The following is a 5,720-nucleotide window of genomic DNA, read 5'->3' on the forward strand; positions in this document are numbered from 1 at the left end:
CCTGAATATTCATTGGAAGGACTGATATTGAAGTTAAAGCACCAGTACTTTGATGCTGAAGCTCCAATACTTTGGCCACCTAATGCAAAGAGCCAACTCACTGAAAAAGACCCTGATGCTATGAAAGATTGAGGGCAGGAGAAAAGGGTGACAGAGGATGAGATGGTTGGATCGCATGACCAACCCAAGGGAACATGAGCTTAAGCAAAGGCCAGGAGATACTGAAGGACAGGGAAGCCTGGCCTGCGGCAGTCCATGGGGTCACAAAGAGTCAGACATGACTGAGCGACTGAACAACAACAACAAATTCTCTAGAAAAATAATGGAAACACCTTTACAGGTCTGCAGCCTACAACGAAGGCATTGAGCTTGGTACAATCTTCTGTAGCAAGTGAGTGGGCATCTGGTTGTACAATAGGCCCATCAAGTGATGGAGACTCAGAAGTCCATCATCCAAACATCATCTGCTTGTCCAATCAAGCCCACTCAGCATCCAGAGTCTACAAAAGCAAAAGCTGAATGCCAACATGCAAATTTTCTCCTTCTTTCCCTCCTGTATTTCTTTTCAGAAAACAGATGTCAGTTGGGGTGGACAGTGAGTGAAGGGACAAGAGTTGGAGGGTGATCTTCCAGATTGTCACACATCCTTCCTCTGCCCGCCTCCTGCAGCTGATTGGGACCTCGGATGAGGCTCTAGGAGTATATCCGGCAGCTGGTTTCAGCTGGTTGCCTGGATACAAGCCAAAAGTGGAGTGGGAGGGTGACGAGGAGGAACTGGAATTTCTTTTCCTTGTTTTTGTCTTCCACTTTCCCTTCCTAAAGTTTGCACCCTTCCATCCCATTCGGCTTCATGCTTCAGCATTTCTTTCTGGGGGACAAGGCTCCTGCTACTGGTTGAGTTTGTTTTCTGCTCTGCACAGTGGCTGACTTCCTTCATGTTTCCGAGATACCTCAATTATCCTGATTGTTTCAGTTTGGGCTCCTGAATTAAACTGGCTGCTCATGAATACCCAGAGGATTTATCACTTAATAACTGAACTGCTTAGGTCATTAAGGAAAAGTAGAGAAACAGTCAAATGATTGTTAATCTTGCAGAACATGTAACAAGGAGATGGCCATTGGCTTCCTGTTAAATCCTTTAAGGTTCCTGTCTGTGAAAGGAGGGCTTGTTTTCCCTTTTTGGCCTTGGGGATCGGAAGCACTGTTTGGGGTGAGGTAAAGGGCATGGCAGGCTGGAGGGCAAGCAGAGACCGGGACTTCTGACAGCAAGCTGTGGACTTTTGATTTTTGCATATCTCTTCAGACTAGTCTCCTATAAGGTGTGTTCTAAATGCATTTGCATGATTTCCTTGGCAGGTATTTGCATTCACCTGGGTGGGGAGCTTGATTCCAGTGTTTCCCTCTGCTCTTGTGTGGCTCTAGGGACAGGGCAGGGGACTCAAAACTTTAATGCCTCCCCTCATCACATCCCGAACTTTGTTCCCATTTAGCTGGATGAGGATCCTTGACCTTGACATATGTCAGTACTCCTACAAAACAGAACGTTTACCCCAAGGCATATGCACCAGGCCAACAGAGTCACTTTTGACTTTCAAATTGTGTGCTGTGGCTGAGGATGAGAAAGAAGGGCTATGGAAGTATAGGAATTCCTGGAGCACCTCCTAGCCATTTACCATGTGATTTGCCCTGCTCTCAGCCTGTGTTCTTTCTTCTGCGAATACCTATGGTGAACCAGGAGGGCTATGCAGCCCTCTTGGGAAGGAGATGAGTGAGCATCAGAAAAATTCTATTTGACACTTCATGAAGGTGCTCCTCTGCTGCTGCTGTGTCACTTCAGTCGTGTCTGACTCTGCGCAACCCCATAGACGGCAGCCCACCAGGCTCCCCCGTCCCTCGGATTCTCCAGGCAAGAACACTGGAGTGGGGTGCCATTGACTTCTCCAAGGTGCTTCTCTAATAGTTCCCAAATCCTGCTAGGCCATCTGGGATACATAAAAGGGGCACTTGACCCCCATCCTGAGTCTTCCATGAATATTCACCCCTTCCATGTTGTCAGAGAATGCATCAGGACACTATTTAACTATATTGACCAGAAAGTCATATCAGTCGGTCAGTTCAGTCTTTCAGTCGTGTCCAACTCTTTGCGACCCCATGAATCGCAGCACGCCAGGCCTCCCTGTTCATCACCAACTCCCAGAGTTTACCCAAACTCATGTCCATTGAGTTGGTGATGCCATCCAGCCATCTCATCCTCTGTAGTCCCCTTTTCCTCCTGCCCACAATCCCACCTAGCATCAGGGTCTTTTCCAATGAGTCAACTCTTCGCATGAGGTAGCCAAAGTACTGGAGTTTCAGCTTCAACATCAGTCCTTCCAATGAATGCCCAGGACTGATTTCTTTTAGGATGGACTGGTTGGATCTCCTTGCAGTCCAAGGGACTCTCAAGAGTCTTCTCCAACACCACAGTTCCAAAAGCATCATTTCTTCAGCGCTCAGCCTTCTTCACAGTCCAACTCTCACATCCATATATGACCACTGGAAAAACCATAGCCTTGACTAGACGGACCTTTGCTGGCAAAGTAATGTCTCTGCTTTTGAATATGCTATCTAGGTTAGTCATAACTTTCCTTCCAAGGAGTAAGTGTCTTTTAATTCATGGCTGCAATCACCATCTGCAGTGATTTTGGAACCCCTAAAAATAAAGTCTGACACTGTTTCCACTGTTTCCCCATCTATTTACCATGAAGTGATGGGACTAGATGCCATGATCTTCGTTTTCTGAATGTTGAGCTTTAAGCCAATTTTTTCACTCTCCTCTTTCACTTTCATCAAGAGGCTTTTTAGTTCCTCTTCACTTTCTGCCATAAGGGTGGTGTCATCTGCATATCTGAGGTTACTGATATTTCTCCCGGCAATCTTGATTCCAGCTTGTGCTTCTTCCTGCCCAAATTTCTCATGATGTACTCTGCATATAAGTTAAATAAGCAGGGTGACATTATACAGCCTTGATGTACTCCTTTTCTTATTTGGAACCAGTCATTGTTCCATGTCCAGTTCTAACTGTTGCTTCCTGACCTGCATACAAATTTCTCAAGAGGCAGGTCAGGTGGTCTGGTATTCCCATCTCTTTCAGAATTTTCCACAGTTTATTGTGATCCACACAGTCAAAGGCTTTGGCATAGTCAATAAAGCAGAAATAGATGCTTTTTTGGAACTCTCTTCCTTTTTCCATGATCCAGCAGATGTTGGCAATTTGATCTCTGGTTCCTCTGCCATTTCTAAAACCAGCTTGAGCATCTGGAAGTTCATGGTTCATGTATTGCTGAAGCCTGGCTTGGAGAATTTTGAGCATTACTTTACTAGCGTGTGAGATGAGTGTCATTGTGGGGTATTTTGAGCATTCTTTGGCATTGCCTTTCTTTGGGATCAGAATGAAAACTGACCTTTTCCAGTCCTGTGGCCACTGCTGAGTTTTCCAAATTTGCTGGCATATTAAGTGCAGCACTTTCATAGCGTCATCTTTCAGGATTTGAAATAGCTCAACTGGAATTCCATCACTTCCACTATCTTTGTTTGTAGCGATGCTTCCTAAGACCCACTTTACTTCGCATTTCAAGATGTCTGACTCTAGGTGAGTGATCACACCATCGTGATTATCTGGGTTGTGAAGGTCTTTTTGTACAGTTCTTCTGTGTATGCTTGCCACCTCTTCTTAATATCTTCTGCTTCTGTTAGGTCCATACCATTTCTGTCCTTTATCGAGCCCATCTTTGCATGAAATATTCCCTTGGCATCTCTAATTTTCTTTAAGAGATCTCTAGTCGTTCCCATTCTGTTGTTTTCCTCTATTTCGTTGCATTGATTGCTGAGAAAGCCTTTCTTATCAAGAACTCCTTATTGCCAAATTCAGACTTAAGTTGAAGAAAGGAGGGAAAACCACTAGACCATTCAGATATGACCTAAATCAAATCCCTTATGATTATACAGTGGAAGTGAGAAATAGATTTAAAGGACTAGATCTGATAGAGTGCCTGATGAACTATGGACTGAAGTTTGTGACATTGTACAGGAGACAGGGATCAAGACCATCCCCATGGGAAAGAAATGTGAAAAAGCAAAATGACTGTCTGAGGAGGCCTTACAAATAGCTGTGAAAAGAAAAGAAGTGAAAAGCAAAGGAGAAAAGGAAAGATATAAGCATCTGAATGCAGAGTTCCAACAAATAGTAAGGAAAGGTAAGAAAGTCTTCCTGAGCGATCAATGCAAAGTCAAGCTATACAAAGGCCAAATCAAAAACTTCTTTTTTAATCTCAACCTATACCCATGACACCACCCTTATGGCAGAAAGTGAAGAAGAACTAAAGAGCCTCTTGATGAAGGTGAAAGAGGAGAGTGAAAAGGTTGGCTTAAAGGTCAACATTCAGAAAACTAAGATCATGGCATCCAGTCCCATCACTTCATGGTAAATAGATGGGGAAACAATGGCTGACTTTATTTTTCTGGGCTCCAAAATCACTGCAGATGGTGACTGCAGCCATGAAATTAAAAGACGTTTACTCCTTGGAAGGAAAGTTATGACCAAACTACACAGCATATTCAAAAGCAGAGACATTACTTTTTCAACAGAGGCCCATCTAGTCAAGGCTATGGTTTTTCCAGTGGTCATGTATGGATGTGAGAGTTGGACTGTGAAAAAAGCTGAGCGCTGAAGAAATGATGCTTTTGGAACTGTGGTGTTGGAGAAGACTCTTGAGAGTCCCTTGGACTGCAAGGAGATCCAAGCAGTCCATCCTAAAGGAGAACAGTCCTGGGTGTTCATTGGAAGGACTTATGTTGAAGCTGAAACTCCAATACTTTGGCCACCTCATGCGAAGAGTTGACTCACTGGAAAAGACCCTGATTCTGGGAAAGATTGAGGGCAGGAGGAGAAGGGGATGACAGAGGATGAGATGGTTGGATGTCATCACCAATTCATTGGTTATGGGTTTGGGTAGACTCCGGGAGTTGGTGATGGACAGGGAGGCCTGGCGTGCTGTGGTTCATGGAGTCACAAAGAGTCGAACACGACTGAATGGCTGAACTGAACTGATACCCATGACCTATATACTATATGGTACAGTCATGGTACAGTCAAGCTTCCAGATAACCCTTCAACAAATGTAGCAGCAATAATATAGCCAAAGCAGCATGGTTCCTTCATGATGAGGCAATGATTGGTTATAGAAGAAGAGTAAGCACCCCTATCCCATGTTGGGTGACTGTCCTTCAACAAGTCCAAGGCTCCCCAGGCCGCTCAGATGGTAAGGAATCTGCCTGCAATGCTGGAGACCCAGGTTTGATCCCTGGGTTGGGATGATCCCCTGGAGAAGGGAATGGCAATCTACTCCAGTATTCTTGCCTGGCAAATCCCATGGACAGAGGAGCCTTGCAGGCTACACTCCATGGGGTTGCACAGAGTCAGACACAACTGAGCCACTAACACACTTTCTTTCTCCTTCCCCTCTTCCTCCTCCTTCTTTCCTCCCTTAATTAATTTATTTTAATTATTATCTGATTATGTGGCAGTGTAGAAATTTGGGAGTCATAGAAAAAAATTAATAAGCAGAAAAACATCCCCATGCATGATCCTACCATCCAGCAATAACCAATATTAACACAGTAGCATATTATCTCCTAACCTATATTGCTACATATTTTCTTGATATGGTTGAAATCCTGCT

This window comes from Bos indicus, chromosome X (genome assembly GCF_029378745.1).
Source record: "Bos indicus isolate NIAB-ARS_2022 breed Sahiwal x Tharparkar chromosome X, NIAB-ARS_B.indTharparkar_mat_pri_1.0, whole genome shotgun sequence".
Lineage (NCBI taxonomy): Eukaryota > Metazoa > Chordata > Mammalia > Artiodactyla > Bovidae > Bos > Bos indicus.